The sequence below is a fragment of the Rhinatrema bivittatum genome, chromosome 3 (assembly GCF_901001135.1).
Source record: "Rhinatrema bivittatum chromosome 3, aRhiBiv1.1, whole genome shotgun sequence".
Classification (NCBI taxonomy): Eukaryota; Metazoa; Chordata; class Amphibia; order Gymnophiona; family Rhinatrematidae; genus Rhinatrema; species Rhinatrema bivittatum.
The window spans coordinates 14,416,552-14,433,091 of NC_042617.1; the positions used below are offsets into that span (position 1 = coordinate 14,416,552).

At 49.6% G+C, this 16,540-nt stretch overlaps 1 protein-coding gene across 1 annotated transcript in view; it reads left to right on the forward strand.

Moving 5' to 3' along the window:
* The window catches only part of DNAH8 (dynein axonemal heavy chain 8), a 1,926,251-nt gene that overhangs the window by 317,656 nt on the left and 1,592,055 nt on the right, over window positions 1-16,540 (forward strand).

The following is a 16,540-nucleotide window of genomic DNA, read 5'->3' on the forward strand; positions in this document are numbered from 1 at the left end:
TACTTTTGATGTTACTTGCCAAGTAACAGACAGTGTTATGTTCGTGGACCCTTGAGCCGAGACAGGAGTTGGTATACCACAGAGGGAAGGCCCTACGTGGAACCCATCACTGGTAGGTGGAGCTGGCAATGTCAAACCAACTGGAGTTTCACCTATACCACTCCTCGTTCCACGCAGTTTGAGCCCTTGGGTACCGGGGCCAGCAGGATTTAGGTGTGGGTTGCCTAGATGAAGCAGGACAGACAAGGCAGAGACGAGGTCAGAAGTCTGGGTCAGGGCTGGAAGCAAAAGGAGCAATACGAAAGTCCAGGCCGGAGTCTGAGGCAAGCAGCAGAGGAGCAGAAGCGATGAAACCAGGCCAGGAGTCGATGCGGGCGGCAGATAGGAAGAAAGTGAAGCAAACCAAGGGTCGGTACAGGGAGATCAAGAAAAGGAGATACACAGGATTGAAGGATGAAGGACGGAGCTGAATCAGGATCAGGAGCTTTTGCAGAGTCAGGAGCTAGAGTGGAGTCAGGAGCTGGAGCAGAGTCTGGAACAAGAGCAGAATCAGGCACAGGATCAACAAGCTCTCCAAGGAGACAAGCTGTTGCAAAGGCAACCAACAGGAGAGAAGCTTGGAATATATAGGGCTGCCTCCCGATATCATAGAAGGAGCTGACATCATAGGAGGCAGGCCTGGAGATTCCGACGCTGAGCCCTTTAAGAGGCGGAGCCTCCCGCACGGTAGGCCACGGGTGGTTGGTCTGACATGGAGAACGCCGTGCCGACCAGGAGTGTTCCCCACAACAGTACCCTCCGTTACGCCCCTTTTAGAAGGTCCAGGCTTATCAGGATGGGTATGGTGGAAATGTAGTAGTAAGGACTTATTCAAGATTTTAGCTGAGGGCTCCCAGGAATTCTCCTCGGGGCCAAACCCTTCCCAGGAGATCAGGTACTCCCAACGTCTATGATTCCTTCTGATATCCAAAACCTCTCGTACTTGATAAACTGGGTCTTCATCAGAAGCTATCCCGGATGGTTCGGGAGGAGTAGCATGGAACACGGAGAGTACCAATGGTTTTAACAAGGAGACATGGAATGCGTTAGGTATCCGGGGACTAGAAGGAAGATGTAAGCGATACATTACCGGACCCAACCGTTCTGTGATGGAGAATGGTCCGATGTATCTTGGAGCCAGTCTCATAGATGGAACACGAAGGCTAATATGGCAGGTGCTGAGCCATACCCAGTCTCCCAAGTTGAAGGGCCGGACGGTGATGCTTATCCGAAGCCAGCTTAGCAATCTTGGCGGCTTTCAGGAGATTAGCATTAGTGGATTCCCACAAGTCGTGGAGCTGTTGGGCTGTAATTTGTACCGCCGGAGAAGGCACGGCCAGAGGTAAAGGCAAAAGAGGTCGGAGATGCTTGCCAAAGGCCACCTGGAAGGGAGATGCTCCCTTGGCAGAATGTACATGGTTATTATGGGAGAACTCAGCCCAAGGCAATAACAAAGCTCAATCATCCTGGCGACTTCCTACAAACAAACGGAGGAAGGTCTTTAAGTCTTGATTGTCTCGTTCTACTTGGCCATTGCCCTGGTGATGGAATGCTGTAGTAAAATCTAATTGTACTTCAAATTTCTTGCACAAGGAGCACCAGTATTTTGCTGTGAACTGAGGCCCTCGGTCAGATGTGATATGTAGAGGAAACCCATGGAGGCGAAAGACATGCTGTGTGAACAGACGTGCCAGTTCTAATGCTGTAGGTAGTTTGGGAAGAGGAACGAAATATGCCATCTTGGAGAATCTGTCCACTATTACCCAGATCACTTGATTTCCCTGAGATGAAGGTAAATCCATCACGAAATTGGTGGATATATGTCCACTGCTCGTGTGGTGCTGGGAGGGGTTGAAAGAGACCCCAGGAGCGACCCGACAGGGGTTTTTGTTGTGCGCAAGTAGGACAAGAGTTGACGTAGGCTTGCACATCCTGAGCTATGCGAGGCCACCAGAGGTATCGGGAAACTAGTTCCATAGTGCGGATCCTTCCCGGGTGTCCAGTCGTGAGAGAGTTGTGTGCCCAAGCAAGGACCTTGGGTCGCAGACAGAGCGTAACAACTGTCTTCTCCTGAGGTACCTTGTACATGGCTGCCAAAAGAATCTGAGCAGGGTCCAGGATGAACCTAGGTTGATCCATTTTGTCTTCAGGCATATGGAGTCTGGATAGGGCGTCTACCCTAGCATTCTTTGTGGCCGGACGGTAGCGTAAAACAAAGTGAAATCGACTGAAAAAGAGGGACCAGTGGGCCTGATGGGGATTCAGACACTGGGCCTTACTGAGGTACTCCAAATTTCTATGATCGGTGTACACTGTAATGCAATGTTGCGCCCCCTCTAGCCATTGTCTCCATTCTTCAAATGCCCATTTAAAGGCCAAGAGCTCCTTGTCTCCAATTCTATAATTCCTTTCAGCCGAAGAGAATTTTCAAGAGAAGAAAGAGCACGGTAGTAGGACTGCTTGAGTGGAGTGTTGGCTGAGTACAGCTCCCACCGCAATATCGGAGGCGTTCACCTCCACGACGAAAGGACGAGACGGGTCTGGGTTACGGAGACATGGTTCTTGTAGAAAAGTCCATTTTAATTCTTCAAAAGCAGAGACGGCTGCTGGAGGCCAAAGTTTGGCGTCCGCACCCTTTCTTTTTAGAGTTGTGAGAGGAGCCACGATGCGAGAAAACTGAACAATAAAGTTCCTATTGAAGTTGGCGAAGCCAAGGAATCATTGATGCGAGCGGATTCCTACTGGTTGGGGCCAATTCTGGATGTTGGCTAGCTTGACGGATCCATACTGAAGCCAGTGGTGGAAACTATGTACCCCAGGAAGGGTGTAATGACTCTTGTTCGAAGAGGCACTTTTCCACTTTAGCATACAGGTGGTGGTCTCTTAAACGCTGGAGGACTCAACAAACGTCAGCACGATGGATGGTCAGATTCGCAGAATAGATTAAGATGTCATCCAGATAGAAGATCACACATTTGTTGAGCATGTCTCTAAATACTTCGTTGATAAGATTTTGGAAGACCGCCGGTGCATTGCATAAACCGAAAGGCATCACTAGGTATTCTTAGTGGCCATCGTGAGTATTAAAGGCGGTCTTCCATTCATCTCTCGGCCTGATTCGGACCAAATTGTACGCCCCCCGAAGATCCAGCTTCGTAAAGACCTTGGCTCGGGAATGAGTGGAAGCGGGTAGCGATCACAAATGGTGATGGAGTTGAGACCCTGATAATCAATACAGGGCCTCAATGAGCCGTCTTCTTTTGCTACAAAGAAGAAACCAGCCCCCGCTGGAGATGAAGATGGCCTAATGAAACCACGGTCTAGGTTCTCCTTAATATATTGGGATATTGCTCGTGTTTCCGGTAAGGATAATGGGTATATTCGACCTCTAGAAGGCACTGTGTCTGGAAGCAGATTAATCACACAATCGAATGGGCGGTGCTCCGGAAGAGTCTCTGCTTTTTCTTTAGAGAAAATGTCCGCGTATTAAGTGTATTGCGGAGGTAACGGTAACGTGGTAACAGCAAGTAGAATCAGGGGTCGAGGCAAATTCCGAAGGCAAGAAATAAAGCAATCGGACCCCCAAGCGATAATGTGAAGCATTTCCCAATTAATGGTAGGAGAGTGTTTATGCAGCCAGGGAAGACCCAACACCACCGGATGAACGGATTTGTCAAGAATCAGGAAGGAGATCTCTTCTTCGTGAAGTACTTCAGTACAGATGTCACCGGTGCGGTATGCAGAGACACTCGTCTGGGCAGTGGTTCCCCCTGGATAGTGGAGATTAGAAGTGGTGGTGCATGGAGAGACCAAGATGGCCGCTGCATAAGACCACGCAAGCACTTCGGCTCCAAGACTAAACTTCAGACTTAAGCCTTCTCTTTACTTCTTCTTTTTCTTGGGGAAATCTTATTTCATTATCATGCCATACACAAAGAGAAAGGCGAAAGTCTGCGAAAATATTACCTCAACTCCAATTTCTGATGGCAGGCAACCTCAGATTGAAGAAGTGTTTGCGAGGTCCACTAATTTGAAAATGGAAGGAGGAGTCACTGATGTTATCGACGAGGAGCAGACGTCGACCGCCTTGGCAGAGGAAACATTCCTCAGCTCCGGCGCGCCTAGAACTTCCAGCCCGCCGTTTGGAGTTCCCAAAAGATCAGAGGAAGCGCTGGGAAGACAAGCTACCCCAATGACCTCTGCTGCTCCGAGAATTGACAGCAGAATGCTGGACATTTCGGAGAGTCCGTATCAGGGTTCCATTGGCCGGAGGGAGGAGGTTCAGTGAGAAGGAAATGCAGACACTGATGGGAGAGACCTCCTGGAGGTAGGATTGAAAGTATTGGATACTTGTGAAATGTATAAGCCTGCATTGATCATACCAGTTAAAATTATATTAGAAGAGATCTGGAAAGTTCTATTATCCATAGATAAATCCATCGATACTTTGACCATGACGTTAAAAGAAAATGCTAGTAAAGTTCAGAGCCTTGATAATAAGATAATATGCATGGAAACAACTATGAAGGAAATGGAGTCTGAAATTAAAAATGTTAAAGATGTCCAGACTAATTTAATTAAATCAGAAAATTTGCATTCAGACAAAATGGAGTCATTTGAAAATGAGTTTAGAAGGTCTAATTTAAGGTTTCTGAATTTCTCTAAGACAAGATTAATACCTCCTAAAGATCTCTTCAAAAGTTACCTAATTAATATTTTGACATTTCCTGAGACTGCTATACCTGCAATATCAAAAATCTATTATTTACTATCATTCAAGGATCATAAGGATGAAAACAATGGATTACAATGACTGGATCCTGTCTCACCTTTGAATTTAACTGAGATGTTAGAAACGTCTTCTGAAATCCCTATAGAGACCAGGGCAACACTCTTGGTGACTTTTACTTTTATTTCTGAAAGTGACTCAGTACCTCGATTGTTTTTCCGTAATTCAACACAGCAATTTCATGGTTAGAAAGTGCGAGTCTTTCCAGATATTGTGAAAGTAACCCAGAAGAGGAGAAAAAAATTCTTGGGTATGAGAAGTGAAGTAGTATCAAGGGGAACCAAATTTAATCTTCGATTCCCATGTAAATGCATTATTGTTTTTCAAAATGCTAAATATATCTTTGCAAATCCAATACAATTGTGTGAGTATCTAAACTCTCATTCCTAAAGGGATACCGGGGGGGGGGGGGGGTGGATAGGCTAGTAAGAGAAGATAGTGGGAATATTATGCACATCTGATATTTGTTTATACCTTATTGATCTGCTTCTTTAAATCTTGGTCTCCCACCAATTTCTTTGCTAGAAGGAATCTAAGCATATGTTATTCTCCTTGTTTCTGTATTTTTCTGAGAACATTGTTCTGATATTTTTTGTTTGAAAAGTCAATAAAAATAATAATAAAAAAAAAAGAAGTGGTAGTGCATGAGGAATCGCTGGAAGTTGCAGTTGCTTGGCTAGTTTAGCCAAGATAAAGTTTTCTCCAGCTCCGGAGTCAATAAAGGCCAGAGTCGTGATGGAACCTCCCGAGAACTGGAGCATCACTGGAACTGTACATTGAGGAGCGGGGTTGATGCAGCCTAGGGTCAGCTCCCCTGACACACCTAGGCCCGAGAATTTCCTGACGTTCTGGGCACTGAGCTAATAGATGGCCCTTGCTTTCACAATACAGACAGAGTCTGAGAGCCCTGTGCCGTTGTCTCTCTTCCGGAGTCAAATGAGTACAACCTATTTGCATAGGTTCTTCAACATGAGTCGGTGGAATCTCGGATGCGACAGGAGAAGTCAGAGGACGAGAGAACGAGGGAGCCAGAGGTACTACTCGATGTCCCAATTTCAGCTCCTTTAGGCGCTGCTGAAGACGCCAATCAATTCGGCCTGCCAAATCAATGAGCGCCTCCAGTTCCTCGGGTAATTCCTGAGCTGCCCACTCATCTTTTATGCGAGAAGCCAAACCCTCTAGAAATATACTTCTCAGACTGTCCTCCCACCAGCCTAATTCAAATACAAGGGTACGAAACTCCACAGTGTACTCAGCCAGAGTACGAGAACCTTGACGGAGGTGGAGAAGTTCTAAGGCGGCCGTGGAATGACGTCCAAGTTCATCAAAAACTTGCTGGAACATCTGGACAAAGCGAGGCAGATCTCCCAAGACAGAATCCCCGCGTTCCTACAACAGAGAGCCCCAGGGAAGGACCCTTCCATCTAATAAAGAGAGGATGAATGTGGTCTTTACTTGATCGCTGGGGAACAGAGCTGGTTGGAGGGAGAAGTGTATGAAGCATTGATTTAAAAATCCCCGGCATTGCTTAGAGTCTCCGTCGTACCTGGGCGGATTTGGCATGTGCAAGTGAGGAACGGAAGTCGAGGTAGCCGCCGGCGGAGGAGCAGGAACTGCAGGAGTCGTAGGATTCTCCAGCCAATTAGCCAGATGCTCCACGGTCGCTGCCAGGACATCTAGACACTGTTATTTTTGCTGCAGGCATTGAGCCAAAGCCTGGAATGGCCTGCAGCCCGGACAGGTCCACCGGGTCCATGGCCTTTGCAATCTGTTATGTTCGTGGAACCTTGAGCCGAGACGGGAGTTGGTATATCACAGAGGGAAGGCCCTACGTGGAACCCATCACTGGTAGGAGGAGCCGGCAAGATCAACCCAACAGGAGTTTCACCTATATCAGTCCTCATTCCCCACAGGTTGATCCCTTGGGTACCGGGGCCAGCAGGACTTAGGTGCGGGTTGCCTATGTGAAGCAGGACAGGTGAGGCAGAGACAAGGTCAGAAGTCAGGGTCAGGGTGGCAGCAAAGGAGCAATATGAAAGTCCAGTCTGGAGTCCGAGGCAGGCAGCAGAGGAACAGAAGCAATGAAACCAGGCCAGGAGTCGATGCGGGCGGAAGGCAGGAAGAAAGTGAAGCAAGCCAAGGGTCGGTACCGGGATATTAAGTCAAGGAGATACGCAGGACTGAAGGATGAAGGACGGAGCTGAATCAGGATCAGGAGCTGGAGCAGAGTCAGGAGCTTGAATGGAGTCAAGAGCAGAATCAGGCACAGGATCAACAAGCTCTCCGAGGAGATAAGCTGTTGCAAAGGCAACCAACAGGAGAGAAGCTTGGAATATATAGGGCTGCTTCCTGACGTCATAGAAGGAACTAACATCATAGGAGGCTGGCCCGGAGATTCCGACGCTGAGCCCTTAAAGAGGCAGAGCCTCCCACGCACGCGTGCCTAGGGAGAGCTCTGCGTGGTAGGCCGAGGGTGGTCGTCCAACACGGAGAACACCGTGCCGACCAGAAGGAGTGTTCCCCACAACAGACAGTTGATACTGTTGTTTTGGTTGCAACAATGACCACATTTTGTTCCCTAAAGCAAACTTGTCTACAGGCTTTGGGTAATAATCAAGGTTGGGAAAGACATATGATATTTTTCTGTTCATTAGTTTGCAAACACTGATGGACTTGAGAAATTGCAGGTGCTTACATTCTTCCATGCTTTCACCAGCTGTAATGTAGTGCCATGGGAAGATGAATGCAAAAAGATGTATGGAATGTTTTCCAGCTATAACAGCTATAGTATTTGAACTTGAAAGGATTTTTTCCATCAAGGATGCCAGCCAAATGGAATTGATGTAAACACTTTGTGACATTGTTCTATGATTGAACAAACAGGTGCAACATTGTCACTGAAGCAGGAAAAGGATAAGGAATAGGAGCATTCTTCCTACGATAGTACTTTCTTCAAAATATAAGGAAAACAGCATTTGTTGTTGATCAGACATGGGGAAAAGTTTTTTTTAGTTTTAAACATTTTTATTGATATATACCAAGAAAAAACATTATTGTTAGGAATTGTGGACCCTTAGCCCGAGGTGGGCTAAGGGTCCACACAGGTTGCCACCATCGGGAGGCGAGGCTGGCCGGGAACAGAAGCAAGCTGGGACTTCTCTGGTACCTCTGCGTGGCTGGTCCCGGAAAGAGTAGGCAACTGGCTACAGAGAGTGTCAGAGAGGTTCTCCCTGGACAAGCAGGATGGTAGTCCTCACATGTGGGTGACGTCACTGGACGAAGCCCTATCACGGAAAACTTTTCTGTCAAAGTTTCTAGAACTTTTGACTGGCATACTGAGAATGCCCAGCATGCCATAATCCCTGTAGCCACAGGAGTCTCCCTTCGGTCTCTTTTTTTCCTGCGCTGCAGTTTGCCTCGCGGTTAACAGCTCTGTGAGAATTCTCTCACACAATTTTCCTCACGGAAAAAACTTGAAGATTACTTCATTAAAAAGTTCCCTCATAGGGGTCTCCCATCGCAATATTGTTTTTCATCGCTCGGTGAGTAAAGTTCACTGTTCCCAATCAGTTCCTGCCCCTACCTTTTTCGGTGTCCGCAGCAACTCTGCTTTAGGTATAGTCCAAGACAGGAGCACTCTCGAAGGGGGAAGGAGAGAGAGTCTCCAGGGATGCAAGACCACTGTAGCTCTGAAGACTGTAGTGGAGGGCCATGTGGAAATAGGCTCGAGATGAGGAGGTGCAGGTGCGGAGGCTTGAACTGTAGTATGCTGAATAAGGGCTAGAGCGGAGAACCCGCTGTAGCAGGTGCCAGTAGGTTAGCAACGCAGAGGAATTGCGGTAGTGTTATGTTTAGGGAAGGATGTGAACCCCTGGGCTGAGATGAGCGATGTCTCCACCCACAGGGAGGAATCCTGTGAGCCTCACCGTCAGCAGGCGCAGTCTCAGTAGCATGGCACACAGCTAGAAACAGAACCTTTATTAAATAGGAAGGAAAGTAATGTCCACAGTTTTAGCAATAAGAAAGTACAGTTCTGGACAATGATGAGCAGGAATACTGTAGAGTAGGAATGAAGATAGACTTTCACTGAAGAAGGGTGGTAGTGGCCCGAGGATCGGAGTATGCCACATTGGTTCCTCAGTGTTGTCCAGAAATGATGATGTCTGTAGAAGTACTCACAATAGGTGTTTCCTGGAGCAAGTAGATCAGAGAAGCAGATCAGTAGCAGATAGGCAGAAAGGCCCTCCGAGGAGCGGATAGCTGTGAATGCAGGGGAGCCCCCAAGGAGTGGGTACTCAGAGTGTCCAATTGCCAAAGCTATAACAGGAACAGGAAGTCCTTGAATGAGCAGAGTACAGCATGACGGAACTCCTTGCTAACTCGAGGAAGGCAAGGGCTGGCTCCATTAAATACGCTTCGTAGGTTGACGTCATAGGGTGGGGACACCCCCGAGGTTCCCGCCATGACATATTCAAATAAGGCCTTTGCGCGCGCGCCTAGGTAACTCTAGGACCAAAATGGCGGCCGGCAGCACCTACGCTGTCCCAGGAATGCCAGAGAGGTCGGCGTGAACTGGCAGACATCGCCATTCTTCCTAGACTAGATGGAGCGGAGAAAAAAGAGGTGAGCATGAGAGGTCACAGCCGTCTGCGACCAACAGGCATAACAGTACCCCCCTTCTTAGGGCCCTTCCCCGGGGGTTTCGGCTTCCGGGGATGTGTCCTGTGGAACTGTTGGATCAAGTCCTTGTCCAGGATGTTGCATGCTGGCTCCCAACTATTTTCCTCCGGGCCGAATCCCTCCCAGGAAATGAGATATTCCTATCGTCTGCCGCGTTTTCTTACATCAAGGATATCTTCTACTTGATATGTGATATCTTCTTCAGCAGAGAGAGGCTGGGACTCCGGAGTCTTCCTGGTGAACTTGGACAGGATGAGAGGCTTCAAAAGGGAGATATGAAAAGCATTATGTATTTGAAGTGCTGGTGGTAGCTTCAAGCTGTATGTGTTGCGTCCGTCGGTCTCAGATGGCTTCGACCTCTCTGTCTCACCTTTCTTCCTTCTCTCTCCTCAAGCCTTAGGAAGGTGGCTGCTGCCACGTCTTCATGCTGCTCTCTCCGACATCCCCAGGTCGGCAATGGCGACGGTGTTCGCCATGATTTTCCTGAGGGCCTCCTAGGGTGCGCGCGCGCACACCACCCACGTCTATATCCACATCATGGTGGGAACCTCGGGGGCATCCCCTCCGAGTGACGTCATCACATCCTGGTATTTAGCCTGGCCTTCGTTTGCTAACAAACAGAGTTAGCAAGGATTGGACTGCCTCCGGTGTAAGCTGCCGCAGGAAGCTCTCTCTGCCCTTCAGGGTATTCTTCACTAACCTGGGTACCTGCTCCTCAGGGGCCCTTCTGCTCCTTTTCAGGTACCTATCCTGGGATACTGGGTACTCACTCCTCGAGGGCCTGTTCTCCCTAATCTGGTGCCTGCCACTGAACTATGTCTGCCTGCCATGACCTTCTACAATACAGCTTCTGCTCAGTGAGTACTACCTTTCTGTCTGTCTCATCTTCAGCTTCAGCGCTCAGGTTTACATCCGGGACCTGTCCCTGCTACGCTGCGCTGCCGATCACCTACTTGAGTGTGAGACTGGTCTCCTCTGCTGAGGACCCCTGGACTACTTCACTGGAATACCTTCACTGCTGCCCGCCCTGGGCAGTACCTTTGTGTCTGCATGTATAGAGTCTAGCCTAGTACTGCAGTTCCTCACGGGGCTCCTTCCCGTGGGAGTGGCTATCACCGCAGTACCCAAGAATCCACTCCAACACCTCATAACCACAACAGTATGTAAGTGGACCCAGGTGATGGAGTATTGAGAAGGGTCCTATGAACCGGGTACTCAGCCATACCTTATTGCCAGGCTGTAACTGCGGTACGGCTCTGTGATGGGCAGCATAGAACCTTTTGGCTTGTCCAGCCTCCTGGTGGAGTTCTTTCGTGTGTTCCCACAACTGGTGTAATTCTTCCGCTGATGCCTGGGCAGCAGGAGAGGCTACTGATAGTGGCATAGGTAGTGGAGGTAAGGGCTAATGTCCGTAGACTAGTTGGTATGGAGATGACCCAGTTGAGGCAGACTGGTGTGAGTTCAGAGCAAATTCAGCCCAAGGAAGCAATTCTGACCAGTCACTTTGTCTGGAGTTGACGTAGGCACGGAGGAATTGTTTTAATGTGTGGTTTGTTCTCACAGGACAAGCAGGATGGTTGTCCTCACAAATGGGTGACATCGAGGATGGAGCCCACCACGGAAAACTTCTGTCAAAGTTTAAACAGAACTTTGACTGGCCCCTACTGGGCATGCCCAGCAAGGCACTGACCCTGCAGCCAGCAGGGGTCTCCCTTCAGTCTTCTTTTTCCGCGCAGCAGTTGCCACGCGGTGAAAGGAGCTCTCTAACCACGTTCCTGACAGGAATTTGGAAATTAATTTCCTAAGAAAATTTGCCCCTCAGGGGTCTCCCTTCGACAAATTTTTAGTCATCTTACGGAACCCGGTAAGTTTTTTGCCTTTTTCCATCGACTACCGTCGATTTTGGCCCTTGAGGCCTGTTGGCACTTACCGATCCCCAGCCTCAATTTTGGCTTCAGGCCATGGCAACGGGGTTCCGCCGTTGTCCGGATTGTACCCGGACTATGTCCATCACAGACCCCCACAGGGTTTGTGTAATGTGTTTGGGTAGTGAGCATGATGTCCTGACTTGCACCAAATGTGCCTTAATGACACCCAAGGGTCGCAAAGCCAGGATGGAGAAGATGGGGCTCCTCTTCCATGCACCCACCCCAACGCCATCGATAGCATCGACGTCATCGGAACCGGCACCGTCGAAGTTGTACCATCATCGTCAACCCTCCGGTGACCGTCCGCCATCGATCGCTTCTCGGCCGTCGACTCCCGTCCCTTCCCCGGATGGGCGAGGGGATCGGAAGGAAAAGCACCGCCATCGACGGCACAAGTCTCGGCCTGTCGAGGATCCACAGCCATCGACCTCTGCTCAAGCCGAGCCACCGACAAAGAAGCCGCGAACAGACCGGACACCCTCCACGTCTCGTTCGCCGGCATCGAGGAAACCCTCACCCTCCCGGGGTGCGGGGGCCGTGATCCCACCGGTTACGGTGGTTCCTCCGGCCCTGCCTCAGCCTCCCTCTCCCGTCGAGCCGGGTATGGTTACCCCTGGTCTCCGGGCAGAACTGGACCGGCTGGTCCAGGAGGCCATCGAGAAAGCGATGAAGAATTTGCAACCTCCATCGGCACCGTCTCCGGCACCGGTACCAGTGCCGCCCCCGACACCGACACCGGCACCGGCTTCGCCACCGAGGAGGGAACCGACCACCGAGCCGTTGATACAAGCGCTAGCACCGCTACTGAGCCGCATGAAGGCGCTCATGACGGCCCTTCCATCGGTGATTCCAGTACCATCGACAACACCACCGTCTCCGACTGGATTTTCATCGGCAGGAGAAACACCGTTCCGGATTCCCCCTTCCGGGGTGGTTCCATCGGTGCCTTCTGGTATATCTCCACCGATATATCCTTCGGTTCCATCCATTCCACGCCAGGCACCGATTCCATCGGCAGCACCGAAGCCATCGATGCCATTTCTGGTTCCACCTACGGCACCGATTCCACCTCGGTTTCCATCGATGCCTTCAGAGCCTCAGCCAGGTCCATCAGGGCTACAAGCCCCACTTGATCCCTACGATACCTGGGGTGATGATGATGATACATCTTCTGACACAGATTTGCCTTCGCCACCATCTCCTACAGAGAGTAGAAAAAGATCTCCTCCTGAGGATCTATCTTTCATTAATTTTGTGAAAGAGATGTCAGAAGTTGTACCCTTTCAACTACAATCTGAAGCTGATGACAGACACCAGATGATGGAACTCCTTCAATTTCTGGATGCTCCAAAAATCATCGCTTCCATCCCTATACACCAGGTGTTTTTGGATCTGCTCAAGAAAAACTGGGAATCTCCTTCATCAGTGTCCCCAGTTAACAAAAAAGCTGACTCCACCTACCTTGTCCAGTCAGCACCAGGTTTCCAAAAACCTCAACTGGATCATCGCTCTGTTGTGGTTGAGTCCGCGCAGAAGAAGGCCAAGCGTCTTAAGCCACACTCTTCTACCCCACCTACCAGGGACAACAAGTTCCTAGATAGTGTTGGACGGAAAGTCTATCATGGAGCTATGTTGATTTCACGCATAGCTTCATATCAACTTTACATGACTCAGTACAACAGAGCCATCCTTAAGCAGATGCAAGACTATGCTGACACGTTGCCAGACCAATACCAACCGCAGCTTCAAGCCCTTCTTCACAAGGGATTTGAGGCAGGGAAGCACGAGATTAGGACTGCCTACGACATATTCGATGCTTCCACAAAAGTTTCAGCCACAGCCATCTCAGCCAGACGTTGGGCTTGGTTAAAATCATCCAACCTTCGCCCAGAGGTTCAGGATCGTCTTGCTGATTTACCCTGCTTAGGCGATAATTTGTTTGGAGAGCAAATTCAGCAGATTGTGGCGGAGTTAAAAGACCACCATGAGACGTTGAAACAACTCTCATCTGTCCCACCTGAGCTGACCTCCAAGCAACCGCAAAAGAAAGACTCTAAGAAGTCATTCTTTCGACCACGCCGTTATTACCCTCCATCGGCCAGGCCTCGTCCAGCTCGATCCTCTACTAGGCCTCAGCCGCGTCAGCCTAGGAAACAAAGGCCTACTGTAGCCCCTCCTCCTGGGCCTGCGGCTGGCCTTTGACTCCCCTGTAGGGAACACATGCCAAACCCCTCTTCCGGATATCCCTGTAGGAGGTCGACTGTACCATTTTCTACAACCTTGGTTGCAGATCACCTCAGATCAGTGGGTGCTAACAATTATCGCACAGGGTTACCACCTCAACTTCATAACTCTTCCGGCAGACTCCCCGCCTCTTCAAGCGTGGAGTCTATCCACCCATTTGGCTCAATTACAACAGGAAGTATCCCTTCTTCTGCAATCAAATGCTATAGAACCCGTTCCTCCCTCTCAACGAGGCAAGGGATTCTATTCCAGATACTTCCTAATACCAAAGAAATCAGGGGGACTACGTCCCATTTTGGACCTTCGAGCCCTCAACAAATACCTTCAAAAAGAGAAGTTCAAAATGGTAACCCTAGGCGCGCTGCTCCCTCTGCTACAAAGAGGGGATTGGCTGTGCTCTCTCGACCTCAAGGACGCTTATACCCACATTGCGATCACACAATCCCATCGCAAATATCTGCGGTTTCTAGTAGGCCACGACCATTATCAATACCGTGTCCTACCTTTCAGTCTGGCTTCTGCCCCACGAGTCTTTACCAAATGTCTCGTAGTGGTAGCAGCATTCCTAAGGAAGGAAGGTGTCCACGTCTACCCCTACCTGGACGATTGGCTAATCAGGGCCTCCACCCAACAGACAGCTCAATCCTCCCTAAAATTGACAATTCAAACACTCCTTTCCTTAGGGTTTCTTGTCAATTACGAGAAATCTTGCTTAGTCCCGTCTCAAACCTTATCCTTCATTGGGGCAGACTTGGACACCTTACAGGCAAAGGCTTACCTTCCTCTTCAGAGGGTCCACACCCTAATGTCCCTGGCTCGCCAGCTCCAGTCTCAGAACACTGCCACGGCTCGCCAGTTCCTCATTCTCCTAGGGCACATGGCATCCTCGGTTCAAGTCACTCCCATGACCCGACTAGCCATGAGAGTAACACAATGGACTCTACGACACCAATGGATTCAAGCTTTTCAGCCTCTGTCCTCCATAGTCACAGTCACACAAGCGCTGCGCCTATCCTTAACCTGGTGGACGACTCAGGTCAACCTCCTTCAGGGCTTACCCTTTCTTCCACCGGATCCGCAAGTAATCCTAACCACCGACGCTTCTCACATCGGTTGGGGAGCCCATGTGGACGACTTTCAAACCCAAGGGTTATGGTCCAAAGAGGAAGCCGAACACCAGATCAATTTCCTGGAACTTCGAGCAATCCGCTATGCGCTCCGCACTTTCAAAGATCATCTCTTTCATCAGATAATCTTAATCCAGACGGACAACCAAGTGGCCATGTGGTACATAAACAAGCAGGGAGGCACAGGCTCCTTCCTTCTGTGTCAGGAAGCTGCGCAGATCTGGGCGGAAGCCCTCTCCCACTCCATGTACCTCAGGGCCACTTACCTGCCGGGAGTAGACAATGTATTGGCAGACCAGCTGAGCCGTGTCTTCCAACCACACGAGTGGTCACTCGATCCTCTGGTAGCGACCTCTCTGTTTCTCAAGTGGGGTTCTCCCCGCATAGACCTCTTTGCGTCCCCTCAGAACCACAAAGTGGACGATTACTGCTCTCTCATTCGGAGCCAGCACTCTCGGCCGAGGGATGCATTCTCCCTCAAGTGGACAACCGGTCTGCTCTATGCATTCCCTCCACTCCCTCTTGTGTCAAAGACTCTCGTGAAGCTACGCCAGGACGGAGGAACCATGATCCTGATAGGACCTTACTGGCCACGCCAAGTATGGTTTCCAATACTCCAGGATCTCTCCATCCGCAGGCACATTCCTCTGGGAAAGGACCCGCATCTGCTCACTCAAAACGACGGATGCCTCCTCCATCCCAACCTCCAAGTCTTGTCCCTGACGGCATGGATGTTGAAAGGTTAGTCCTTCAGCCTTTCAACCTTTCAGATTCCGTTTCTCGGGTCCTGATAGCTTCACGAAAGCCTTCCACAAGAAAGTCTTACTCATACAAATGGAAAAGGTACACATCATGGTGCACTTCTCAGTCCCTTGATCCCCTTTCCTGTCCAATCTCCAAATTCTTGGACTATTTATGGCATCTCTCTGAATCAGGTCTTAAAACCTCTTCTATCAGAATGCATGTCAGTGCGGTAGCCGCCTTCCATAAGGGTATTGGGGGTAATCCTATTTCAGTACAACCCCTAGTAACACGCTTTCTTAAAGGCTTGCTCCATCTAAAGCCGCCCTTGCGTCCTCCGGCCCCATCCTGGGACCTTAACCTGGTTCTTGGTCGTCTTATGAAACCTCCTTTCGAACCTCTGCACTCCTGTGACTTGAAATATCTCACTTGGAAAGTGTTATTCCTTTTGGCTATTACTTCAGCTCGCAGGGTTAGTGAATTACAGGCCCTAGTTACCTATCCGCCTTACACTAAGCTCCTGCAGGACCGCGCGGTACTCCGCACTCACCCTAAATTTTTACCTAAGGTAGTTTCTGAGTTTCATATCAATCAATCCATCATACTACCTATCTTTTTTCCCAGGCCCCACTCCAACTCTGGAGAGCAGACCCTGCATACCCTGGACTGTAAACGAGCTCTAGCTTTTTACCTAGACCGTACAGTTTCCCATAGGAAGAGCACTCAATTATTCGTCTCTTTCCATCCTAATAAGTTGGGACAACCTGTGGGTAAGCAGGCTCTTTCTTCCTGGTTGGCGGACTGCATTTCTTTTTGCTATGAGCAAGCTGGCATTCCTTTTCAAGACCGTGTTAAAGCACACTCTGTGAGGGCCATGGCGACGTCAGTGGCACACCTTCGATCGGTGCCGCTTCCTGACATCTGCAAAGCTGCAACCTGGAGTTCTCTCCATACCTTTGCAGCCCATTATTGTTTGGACAAGGCTGGAAGAC